This window comes from Pristiophorus japonicus, chromosome 1 (assembly GCF_044704955.1).
Source record: "Pristiophorus japonicus isolate sPriJap1 chromosome 1, sPriJap1.hap1, whole genome shotgun sequence".
Lineage (NCBI taxonomy): Eukaryota > Metazoa > Chordata > Chondrichthyes > Pristiophoridae > Pristiophorus > Pristiophorus japonicus.
Genome location: NC_091977.1, coordinates 300,289,635 through 300,302,534, shown reverse-complemented (window position 1 = coordinate 300,302,534; position 12,900 = coordinate 300,289,635). Strand labels below are relative to the sequence as shown.

Here is a 12,900-nt window from a genome sequence, read left to right as displayed (position 1 = left end):
ACTCTGTCCCTTCATCCAAGTCATTAATATAGATTGTAAATAGTTGAGGACCCAGCAACGATCCCTGCAGCACCCCACTAGTTACAGTTTGCCAGCCTGAATGACCCATTTATCACTACTCTTTGTTTTCTGTTAGTTAACCAATCCTCTATCCATGCATCTTGTGCAGGAACCTTTTATGTGGCACCTTATCGAATGCCTTCTGGAAATCCAAATACATCTACTGGTTCCCCTTTATCCACCTTGCTCGTTACATCCTCAAAGAACTCCAGCAAATTTGTAAAAAATGATTTCCCTTTCATAACACGATGTTGACTCTGCTTGACTGTATTGTGATTTTCTAAATATCTTGCTAATACCTCCTTAATAATGGACTCCAGCATTTTCCCAATGACAGATGTTAGGCTAACTGGTCTATAGTTTCCTGCTTTCTATCTCCCTTTTTTTTTTTAAATACGGGCATTAAATTTGAAGTTTTCCAATCTGCTGGGACCTCTCCAGAATCCGGGGAATTTTGATAGATTACAACCAATGCATCCACTATCTTTTCAGCCATTTCTTTTAAGACCCTAGGATGCAGGCCATCAGGTCCAGGAGACTTGTCCATCTTTAGTCCCATTAGTTTGCCTATACTTTTTCTCTAGTGATAGTGATTGTTTTAAGCTTCCCCCTCCCAATAGCCCCTTGATTATCAATTATTGAGATGCTTTTAGTATCTTGTACCGTGAAGATCGATACAAAATATTTGTTCAAGGTTTCTGCCATTTCTCTGTTTCCCATTATTAATTCCCCAGTCTCATCCTCTAAGGGACGTTTACTTTAGCTACTCTCTTCATTTTTATATACCTGTAGAAGCTCTTACTGTTTGTTTTTATATTTCTTGCTAGTTTACTCTCAATTTATCTTCTCTCTCTTTATTATTTTTTTTAGTCGTTCTTTGCTGGTTTCTAAAAAATTCCCAATCCTCTGGCCTCCCACTAATTTTTGCAACATTGTATGTTTTTGTTTTCAATTTGATACCATCCTTTACTTTCTTACACAGACATGAATCCAGAACAGAAAAATTGTAATAGATAAACTAATGGGATTGAAGCTAGACTAATATTCAGGTTCGGGTTTCTTTTTTTAAACTCAACTTTATTAAAAAGTAGTTGATGAAATGAGGGAAAATTCTAATTTTTCAAAATTCACTGTATTTTGGAGAATCAGATGATAGCAAATGCTACACGATTACTCAAAAAATGGAGGAAGAGACAACTAAAGTAACCATAGACCAGTGAGTTTAATGTCAGTAATGGGAAAATTGTTAGAATCCATCATTCGGCATAGGGTAAATGAGCACCTATAAAGCGGATTGTGAAGAGTCAGAATAATTTTGTGAAAGGGAGATCATGTTTAACTAACCCAAGAGTTTCTTGACAGAGCCATTCAGGTGGCTTTTCAAAAGGCATTTAATAAGGTTAGGCACAATAGAATGCCTGATAAAATTGAGGCACATGGAATTAGTGACAACCTCATGGGAAATTGGTTGGAAAATAGGAACCAAAGAGTTGGGCAATCAAAGAGTTGGGCGAAATGGATATAGCTGGATTTGAGAATAGAGAGAATGTATATTAAAGTTTGGAGATGATGCCAAGCTAGGAGACATAGTCAACTTTGAAAAGAACAGAAAATTACAAAAGATAATATATATATTAAGTAATGGGCAGATGCAGTTTAATATAGCTAAACATTGGGAAGACCAAAACCATGGTCTTTGACTCCTGCCACAAATTCTGTACCCTCACCACTGACCCCATCTCTACCCTGGCCACCATCTCCAGCTGGACCTGATTCCACAACCTCAGCGTTTAATTCAACCCTGAGCTGGGCTTCTGACTCCATATCATTTCCATTACAAAGACGACCTACTTCCACCTCTGTAACATCACCCACCTCTGCCCCTACCTCGGACTTTCTGCTCCTGCATAAACTTCAGCTCATTCAAAATTCTACTACCCATATCCTATCCTGCAACAAACCTGCTTCCCCCTTACCTCCCTGTCCTAGCTTTCGGTCCTTTAATGCTTCATCTCTTCCTATTTTTATAGCCACCTACAACCCTACATACCCTTCTCCCAAACTATTGTCTGATTCGGAGCTCTTGTGCAACTCCGCCTCCCTTTACACCACCACTGGTAGACATACCTTCAGCCATCATGGATTCACACAGATTACGTTCCAATAAATCCCTACGTCTCAGCTCCAAGAACCTCCTTAAAAGCCAGCTAGGACCAAATTTTGGTCACTTCTAATAATTCCTTCTTTGCCTCAGTATCGATTTTTTGATTATGGCTGTGAAGTGCTTTGGGACATTTTTCTATGTTAATGGCACTAAATAAATGCAAATTGTTGTTACAAAGTATGAGGTATGTAATGCAAGGATGGCAGATTGGAATATTATCTAAATGGGAGCGTCAGAACTTGGGTGAACAAAACCATTTAAAAGCTCATTTGCAGGTGCAAAAAGTAAACGGGCTACTGAGCGTCATCACAAGAGGTAGAGACTATATAATCAAGAAAGTAATACTGCACTAGTCAGGCCTCATTTGGAATATTGTATTTAGTTTTGGGTGCCCACCTTAGGAAGGATATACTGGCCTTGGAGAACTGACGATTCACCAGGATGAGATGTATGCTGAAGGGACTTAGCTACATCAGGTAAGCTTGGGTTATATTTCCCAGCTATGAGGAGGTTATCTGATGAAGGTGTTTAAAATAATGAAGTAAACCACTGGGACAGAGAGGAAAAAACTCTTCCCTCTGGTAGGGGAAGCCAGTTAAAAATAAATCCAGAATAAAAAAATCTTACTCACTCAAAGGAGTGTGAGAATGTAGGATCCAATGTCTCAGAAGACATAAAAACATAGAAACATAGGTGCAGGAATAGGCCATTCGGCCCTTCGAGCCTGCACCACCATTCAAGGCTATCGATACAGAATCAAATAAGATGTTTAAAAGGGAGATAAGGGAGTGAAGGTGTCATGTATGTATGCTTGGGGTTACTAGCCACCAGGTAGCGTGACTGTTGGAGGTCACTGGACTGTATGCACCTGTATGCAGCCCAGGTATAAAAGGAAAGCCATCTTTGTAATGTGATCACTTTGGGCCCTAATAAAGCAGAGCCAGGTTTGTACCTGTGTTAGTTTACAGTATTCAGTGTATCGAATTATTACATACATAACATTTGGTGACGAGATAACTTAAGAACCTTCGCATGCAAAAATGAGCACAATTGGAATTCTGGAGAGATTCGTGGAGGGAGGGGACTGGACAGATTTTGTAGCTCACCTGGACCAGTACTTCGTGGCAAACAAAATGGAGAAACCCACTGACGCAGTTAGGCGCAGGGCAGTCTTCCTCACGGTTTGCGGTCCGAAAATCTATGGACTCAAAGAATCTTCTCTCGCCTGTAAGTCCAACGGACAAGGACTATAAGGAATTGTGTGCTCTGGTACATGACCATCTCAAACCAGAAGGCGGCATCATCATCTCATGATATCGATTCTACAAGCACGTTCGTTCTGAGGGCCAGGATGTGTCGGAATTCGTTGCCGACCTAAGACGTCTAGCTGGACCGTGTAAGTTCGAAAACGTGTTCGGAGACATGCCGCGGGACTTCTTTGTAATCGGCATCAACCACGAGGTGATCCTGCGTAAGCTACTGGCGGCGGAAACGCTGGACTTGAGCTAGGCCATCACGATTGCCCAGGCATGCATAACGACGGACAAACACTTAAAGCAGAAATCATCGGAACTCGGCAATACTGTAAACAAGATTGTATCGTCGTTTGGCAGAGCTGCATATGGCACGGCCTACTCGACTGCGTATGCGAAACCTGTGGCTGCTCAAAGTCCGCCAACGGGAATGAATCCGATTTCACCATGTTGGCGTTGTGAGGGCAATCATCGGCCTCATCAGTGTCTGTTCAAACAGTACATTTGTAAAGACTGCTTGAGACGGGGGCATCTCGAGTGAATGTGTCCGCAATGAGCAAGCGTGCTGCGACACACCATGTGGAGAATGATGACCAGTAGAGCGCGGATCCGGATATGCAATCTGAGATACCAGAGGAGGATGTGCATGGACTGTATTCGTTCCTAACAAAGAGCCAAGCGAAAATGATTAATGTGAAACTTAACAGTGTGCTGGTACCGATGGAATTGGACACGGGTGCGAGTCAATCAATAATGAGCAAGAGAACATTTGACAAGCTGTGGGATACTAAGGCTGTGAGGCCTAAGCTGAGTCCAGTCGATGCCAAGTTGCGTACGTACATTGAAGAACTCATAACGGTGATTGGCAGTGCAGTAGTCAAGGTGTCGTATGATGGTGTGATTCATGATTTAACCATTATGGATTGTTCCAGGCAATGGTCCAACGCTCTTCGGCAGGAATTGGCTAGAAAAAATCAAATGGAATTGGAACAATATCAAAGCGTTGTTGTTGGAGGATGATACTCCATGTGCTCAAGTGCTGAGAAAGTTCCCCTTGTTGTTTGAACCAGGCATCGGCAAATTCACAGAAGCCAAGGTGCAGATCCACGTGGACTTGGATGTAAGACCCGTCCATCATAAAACTCGGGCAGTTCCGTACATGATGAGGGAAAAGGTCAAAATCGAACTGGACAGACTACAGAGTGAAGGGGTCATATCACTGGTCGAATTTAACAAATGGGCCAGCCCCATTGTTCCTGTGTTGAAGAATGATGGCACTGTCAGGATTTGTGCAGACTAAAAGGTTACGATCAACCGAGTTTCGAAACAGGATCAATACCCGTTACCGAAGGCTGATGACATGTTTGCAATGCGAGCCGGGGGGGGGGGGGGGGGGGGGGAAGTCATTCACTAAACTGGATCTGACGTCGGCCTATATGACACAGGAGCTGGTCGAGACATCGAAGAAACTTACGTGCATCAACACTCATAAAGGACTGTTTATCTACAAAAGGTGTCCTTTCGGAATTCGCTCGGCTGCAGCCATATTTCAGAGGAACATGGAGAGTCTACTGAAGTCTGTCCCTACAACCGTCGTGTTCCAAGATGACATCCTGGTCACAGGTCATGACACCGTCGAACATGTGAACAACCTGGAAGAGGTTCTACATTGTCTGGACAAAGTGGGAACCAGACTGAAACGTTCGAAGTGCGTCTTCATGGTACCGGAAGTCGAATTCCTGGGGAGGAAAATTGCTGCTGATGGCATCAAGCCTACGGACTCGAAAACCAAGGCCATCAAAAATGCACCCAAGCCTCAAAATGTGACAGAGCTGCATTCGTTCCTTAGTCTACTCAACTACTTCGGTAATTTCCTACCTAGATTGAGCTCTTTATTAGAGCCACTGCACTTGCTGCTAAGAAAAGGCGACAACTGGGTTTGGGATGCATCTCCAGAGCTTTTGAGAAAGCTACTAATCTGCTTTGCTCTAACAAGCTGCTGGTACATTATGATCCGTGTAAGTGTCTAGTATTGGCCTGTGATGCTTCATCATATGGAGTTGGTTGTGTGCTCCAACAAGCTAATGAGTCGGGTAAACTACAACCTGTTGCGTATGCTTCTAAAAGTTTGTCAAAGGCGGAAAGAGTTTACAGCATGGTAGCAATAGAAGCATTAGCCTATGTGTATGGGGTTAAAAAGATGCATCATTCCTGTTTGGTCTTCGGTTTGAACTGGAAACAGATCACAAGCCACTCATTTTATTGTTTTCGGCAAATAAAGGTAGCAATACCACTGCATCGTCCTGCATACAGAGGTGGGCGCTGACATTATCTGCCTATCATTATGTCATTCGCCATAGAACTGGCACCGAGAATTGTGCCAATGCACTCAGCCGTCTGTCGTTGCCCACACCGGAGGTGGAGACGCCACAACCTGCAGACCGACTGTTCGTCATGGATGCTTTTGAAAGTGAAGGAACCCCTGTCTCAACAAGGTAAGACCTGGACCAGCCAGGACCCTATATTATCGGTTGTGAAACGTTGTGTCCTTAGTGGTGATTGGTCTGCCATACCCAAGCAAATGGGTGATGCGACCAAACCTTACAACCATCGCAAAGACGAACTATCCATTCAGTCAGATTGTTTACTCTGGGGTAATCGTGTTGTTATGCCTAAGAAAGGCAGAGAGAAATTTGTACATGACCGACACAGCACTCATCCCGGTATTGTCATGATAAAAGCCATTGCCAGATCTCATGTATGGTGGCCTGGAATTGACTCTGATCTGGAATCATGTGTGAATCAGTGCAACACTTGCATGCAGCTAAGTAAAGCACCAGCAGAATCGCCGCTGATTCTGTGGTCATGACCATCTAAACCATAGTCCAGGAGCCACATCAACTTTGCAGGTCCCTTCCTGGGAAAGATGTTTTTAATTGTGGTGGTGCATATTCCAAGTGGATAGAATGTATAATCATGTCATCCAGTACATCCACAGCTACCATTGAGAGTCTTTGTGTCATGTTTGCCACTCATGATCTGCCCGACATCGTTGTGACAACGGACCTTGCTTCACTAGTCTGGAGTTTCAAGAGTTCATGAAACTCAATGGTATCAAACATGTGAGGTCAGCACCATTCAAACCCACATCTAATGGTCAAGCAGAGCGTGCTGTCCAAACCATCAAACAGAGTATGAAACGTGTAACTCAAGGTTCACTGCAGACTCGCTTGTCACGCATATTGCTTAGTTACAGGACAAAACCCCACACACTTACCGAGGTCCCCCTTGCTGAACTATTGATGGAGAGGTCTGAAGACCAGGCTCTCTCTTGTCCACCCTGACTTGAATGATCATGTTGAGTATAGACGTCAAAGTCAGCAGTGGTATCATGATCGCGCTGCCATGTCACGCGACATTCCTGTTAACGATCCTGCGTATGTACTAAATTATGGTCAAGGTCTTAAGTGGATCGTCGGTACTGTTACGGCCAAGGAGGGTAACAGAGTGTTTATCGTCAAGCTCAAGAATGGGCAAACATTCAGGAAACATGTTGATCAGATAAAGCTGCGGCACACGGATGAACCGGAACAGTCTGAGGAAGACACAATCAGTGACCAACCCACCTACCCTCAGTCATCAGAGGACTCCGCTGTCATCAATGAATCTGGACTTTCAATCTCTGACATGGTCATTGCCACTCCCATCAGATCGGCTACCCAGCCCCCAGTCATAACAGACTCAGAATGCTCGCTCAAGGCTGGAGTTGAACTGAGGCGATCAACTCTGGAGCGGAAAGCCCGAGTGTCTCAATTTGTAAAAAGACTATTACTTAAAGGGGAATATTGTCATGTATGTATGCTCGGGGTTACTGGCCACTAGCTGGCGCAACTGTCGGAGATCATTGGGCTGTATGCACGTGTGTGCAGCCCAGGTATAAAAGGCAAGCCATCTTGTAATGTGATCACTTTGGGCCCTAATAAAGCAGAGCCAGGTTTGTACCTGTGTTAGTTTACAGTATTCAGTCTATCGAGTTATTACATACATAACAGAAGAGTTATGGGGAGCGGGCAGGGAAGTGGAGCTGAACCCAAGATCAGATCAGCCATGATCTTATTGAATGGTGGAGCAGGCTCGATAGGCCAAATGGCCTACTCCTGCTCCTATTTCTTATGTTATGTTCTTATACATACCCACTTAAGAAATGAGGGCAGCTTAGGAATTTGGAGAAAGGTCTTCGCATTGGGATTGAAAAGATAATAAGTTGCCACAGCTAAATTATCTATTTTTTTCTCTGGTGGTGGTGAGCAGCTGGAGACTCACATGTCTACAAAAAATAATGATTCTCTAACTGATCTCAGCACCTGCTTATTTATAGCAATTAATTCTTGTGGTCTTAAAGCAGGTCAGTTTACATACAACTCCCTTTCAACAGCAGAATAATACCTTGTGTATTGCATGGTATAATGCCCGTCTTTATAAGACAATGTTAAGAGTGAGGTGAGTGGAGCAAGAGGAAGGGACGGATACAAGCATTCAATAGGGCATTTAAAGAGGAAGACGTAGGATTAGTGGTGGTAGTCAGGGGAATGGGTAGTAGGAAGGTGAAGGGTTAAAGAATGTGATAGGTTCGAGGCAGGTGAAATATACATGATTGGGGTAGGGGCTGGGAAAGGAATCATTGAGGGCCACATTTTCCCTGAACCCTATCCCAAATGCCAAACCAGCCCCTACCTTCTACCCAAAAGAAAAAAGGAGAATTAAAAAGTTAAAGGGAGGGAAGAGAGACTGAAGCAGGAGATGACATACAGATAGAATCAGCAACACAAAGACATAATGAGTGACCATATTTCTCCAACTTGCAATGTGAAATGCCACAGAGGATCATCTGGTAATATATTAAAAGTCTTACATATAGTGTGCACTTCCTGTAAATGTCACACTTACTTCCTGTCACACCAGCCATCACATTTCAGACATCATGTTTAACTGCATCCATAACTTACAATGAGCAATGTCACACAGGAGATCTATTAGTTTATAATATGTTCATTTATATATCCTAGTATTATTCCCAAGACCAGACTGGTTACCTACTCTGGGATCTCTACAAAGATTATTTTTGAACTGGCCCTGCCAAGTCCCAAAAGTGTGACCTATGGTGTTTTATCCATTATTTTTTCATGCTTTCCTTCCCTCTTCTATACAGCAAAGTGACATGTTGTTGCCTCCTTGATAAACCAGCCAAGATAATTTAATCACTATATGACTATGTGCAGGTTCAGGCAGGTTTGATCGTGTACTCAATCAAAAGCATATTTCTGATTTGTATACATCAGTTTTGACAATGTCATAGATTTAAAAGGAATAAATTGGTGACACATTTTGTCTAGAAGAAACATAGAAACATAGAAAATAGGTGCAGGAGTAGGCCATTCGGCCCTTCGAGCCTGCACCGCCATTCAATGAGTTCATGGCTGAACATGCAACTTCAGTACCCCATTCCTGCTTTCTCACCATACCCCTTGATTCCCCTAGTAGTAAGGACTTCATCTAACTCCTTTTTGAATATATTTAGTGAATTGGCCTCAACAACTTTCTGTGGTAGAGAATTCCACAGGTTCACCACTCTCTGGGTGAAGAAATTCCTCCTCATCTCAGTCCTAAATGGCTTCCCCCTTATCCTCAGACTGTGTCCCCTGGTTCTGGACTTCCCCAACATTGGGAACATTCTTCCTGCATCTAACCTGTCTAACCCCGTCAGAATTTTCAACGTTTCTATGAGGTCCCCTCTCATTCTTCTGAACTCCAGTGAATACAAGCCCAGTTGATCCAGTCTTTCTTGATAGGTCAGTCCTGCCATCCCGGGAATCAGTCTGGTGAACCTTCGCTGCACTCCCTCAATAGCAAGAATGTCCTTCCTCAGGTTAGGAGACCAAAACTGTACACAATACTCCAGGTGTGGCCTCACCAAGGCCCTGTACAATTATAGCAACACCTCCCTGCCCCTGTACTCAAATCCCCTCGCTATGAAGGCCAACATGCCATTTGCTTTCTTAACCGCCTGCTGCACCTGCATGCCAACCTTCAATGACTGATGTACCATGACACCCAGGTCTCTTTGCACCTCCCCTTTTCCTAATCTGTCACCATTCAGACAATAGTCTGTCTCTCTGTTTTTACCACCAAAGTGGATAACCTCACATTTATCCACATTATACTTCATCTGCCATGCATTTGCCCACTCACCTAACCTATCCAAGTCGCTCTGCAGCCTCATAGCATCCTTCTCGCAGCTCACACTGCCACCCAACTTAGTGTCATCCGCAAATTTGGAGATACTACATTTAATCCCCTCGTCTAAATCATTAATGTACAGTGTAAACAGCTGGGGCCCCAGCACAGAACCTTGCGGTACCCCACTAGTCACTGCCTGCCATTCTGAAATGTCCCCATTTACTCCTACTCTTTGCTTCCTGTCTGACAACCAGTTCTCAATCCATGTCAGCACACTACCCCCAATCCCATGTGCTTTAACTTTGCACATTAATCTCTTGTGTGGGACCTTGTCGAAAGCCTTCTGAAAGTCCAAATATACCACATCAACTGGTTCTCCCTTGTCCACTCTACTGGAAACATCCTCAAAAAATTCCAGAAGATTTGTCAAGCATGATTTCCCTTTCACAAATCCATGCTGACTTGGACCTATCATATTACCTCTTTCCAAATGCACTGCTATGACATCCTTAATAATTGATTCCATCATTTTACCCACTACCGATGTCAGGCTGACCGGTCTATAATTCCCTGTTTTCTCTCTCCCTCCTTTTTTAAAAAGTGGGGTTACATTGGCTACCCTCCACTCCATAGGAACTGATCCAGAGTCAATGGAATGTTGGAAAATGACTGTCAATGCATCCACTATTTCCAAGGCCACCTCCTTAAGTACTCTGGGATGCAGTCCATCAGGCCCTGGGGATTTATCGGCCTTCAATCCCATCAATTTCCCCAACACAATTTCCCGACTAATAAGGATTTCCCTCAGTTCCTCCTCCTTACTAGACCCTCCGACCCCTTTTATATCCGGAAGGTTGTTTGTGTCCTCCTCAGTGAATACCGAACCAAAGTACTTGTTCAATACAAAAGACAATAGGAAAAACTCTGAATTATATGTAGTTTTGCCATAGATCACAAATAACAGTTCATGTGATCAGTGAATAAATGTTAAAAAACAAGCCTTTAAAAATATTGCAGATTTATACTTCCATCTAAATCTAACTCTACTCCAACCCTGAAAATAGATTGAAAATACAATCTTTTCACTTGCCAAAATAAATGAACAACAATGCAGTGTAGCATTTTAAAACATTACGGTTAATGTACACAAAATGGATAGTAAATATCACCAAAACCTAGTTAAACTGTACAGAATGTTATTGCACAAACAGCTTGTACATATTGGATTAAAACATTTTTTTCAAAAATGTTGCAAAGCAGGCCTACACTACAAAAAAAGGAACAAGCACATAAAAATAGGAGGACTAGCGGTACAAGGCGGGCTTTTGGACCTAGAGGAAATGTCACCCTCTACAGCTGCACTATCCTCCTCCAACCTTTAGTCTATGAATGCTTCTCATTCACTGAGATCCGAATTACTATCAGCCAGAAATAAATATTTTTGAAAAATCAGGACCATGCTGAAATATATCTGCATCAGCGTTTGCAACAACTGACACTAGCAAAGTCATATCTTGCATTGTTTATAAGACTACACAAATGTTTCGAAAAATCTGTCTCCCTCACGATCCTGAGCACAGCACGATTTTAATTTAATTTCCTCTCCAGGTGCGAGGATTTCTATCTCTATCGGATGCGACCAAGCATCACATTCTAACAAGCACAATCACTAAAAAAAAATGAATCTGTACGATTTTCTTGTTTTCATTGTTGGAAAAATAAAACGATCGCACCGTACCTTGCAGAGAGGAGGAGGAGAGAAAATAGCGTACAGTTTGTTAAAACGGGAAGTAATCTTCAAGTGAAGGCAGTTTCAGGCTGAAAGTGCAAGAACTGTTACTTCCGGGTTGGTCAATTGTACGTCATTTGCCTCAGGTTTGTAACACCATCTAGGTCACAAAATGACTAAAAATGGAATCAGTTGCCAAAGGGAAGAGGTTGTTTCTAATACTTACAGTTCCTACATGTATAAAATCATGACCTACATGATAAACAGAAGTGTTCACTGTTCTCTGGATGAAAAGGTGGATAAAAAAACGAAACCTTGTCCGATCATAGGAGCTAATCTCGACAAGCTTTCACAATCACGCAGCTCTCTCCCACGAGTGAGAAAGGGGAACATGATTTAGCGAAATAACGAGCTTGCATTACCAGACTTCAGACCGGTTCCCATTTGGAGGACCTGAGAAATTGGAAAATCAATCTATGTACGTTTTTTAAAAAGGGGAGTTCCTGGCAGGACTGAGGAGTATGGTGGTAGAATAAGGTCCTGGCTCGTCCCTGGACGAAAGTGGGTTGTTTCAGAAGACTGCCGTTTCAAGGGGCGTTGTCAGTGCATTGGAATTTTTTTCCGGGGTGTGTGGGGGAGTCTTAGTTCCTGTAACAGCATCTGAAAACTCAAAAAATAATTGCGCCATGACGGGTGTGAAGACACTGGGCAAGTGCTATCTACTGTAGCACAGCATTTTGCAATGTTGTTTCCTTCTCGCTTTTCTAACCTGCAATTACACTTTCGATAAACGTTGTTTTCCATCTCACCAGCAGACAAGATATAATTCCAGAATTGCATCACATAATTGGACATTGCTCTGATTACAAACCTGGTAAAATGTCTTGCACGACGGCTTACACAGTGACAGTGTCTCTTTAAAGGTGTGCTGTCACCTTGAATGCCTGACTTTGACATTGAGGATGCCATCCTTTGATGCTATCACCAAGTTTACCAAGCATAATGCGAGGTTGAGAACGACAGCACAATGCAGATTAGCAGTGTGTGATTGGGATGCAGCTAGGTAAAGTGAGATAAGGACTGGAATGCAGATTAGTAGAGGGCTGTCAATATTGCAGAATTTGGAGGATTGAGATTTTCAGTTATGAGTCACTTGCACACTCAAAACTATGAAGGTTTTTTTAAGCTCTTCACTCAAACAACATAATTGTTTTGAGAATGCTTATGTTACCTTTGTTTAACAGGTACTGTGGGCTATTAAACTAACAAATCTAGAATAATAATGAGCTAATACGAGACTTTAAAAAATCGACGTAAGTACTTTGGCTTATCTTCCCAGCCCTCATCTCTTCAGCCTGGGTGTTTCCCAGTTCCACCAGATGTTGATGGGAAGATGACGTTTTGGAAAATTGCAAATGTTTATAAATTTTATCAAAAAGTTACATCGAGGGAAAAAG

General features: G+C 42.8%; 1 protein-coding gene across 11 annotated transcripts in view; it reads right to left on the bottom strand.

Annotated features, from left to right (window-relative positions):
• Positions 1-11,834, bottom strand: part of fam49bb (family with sequence similarity 49 member Bb) — a 253,404-nt gene extending 241,570 nt beyond the window's left edge. For 8 of the 11 annotated variants that reach the window (XM_070888519.1, XM_070888521.1, XM_070888512.1 and 5 more), the window contains exon 1: positions 11,453-11,538. The gene's annotated coding sequence lies outside the window, so the exon portion shown is untranslated. Of the gene's footprint in view, positions 1-11,452; positions 11,539-11,669 lie in introns of those variants that run through there. The other 3 variants (XM_070888514.1, XM_070888524.1, XM_070888517.1) reach the window with 2 other exon arrangements.
• Positions 11,835-12,900: the final 1,066 nt, after the last annotated feature.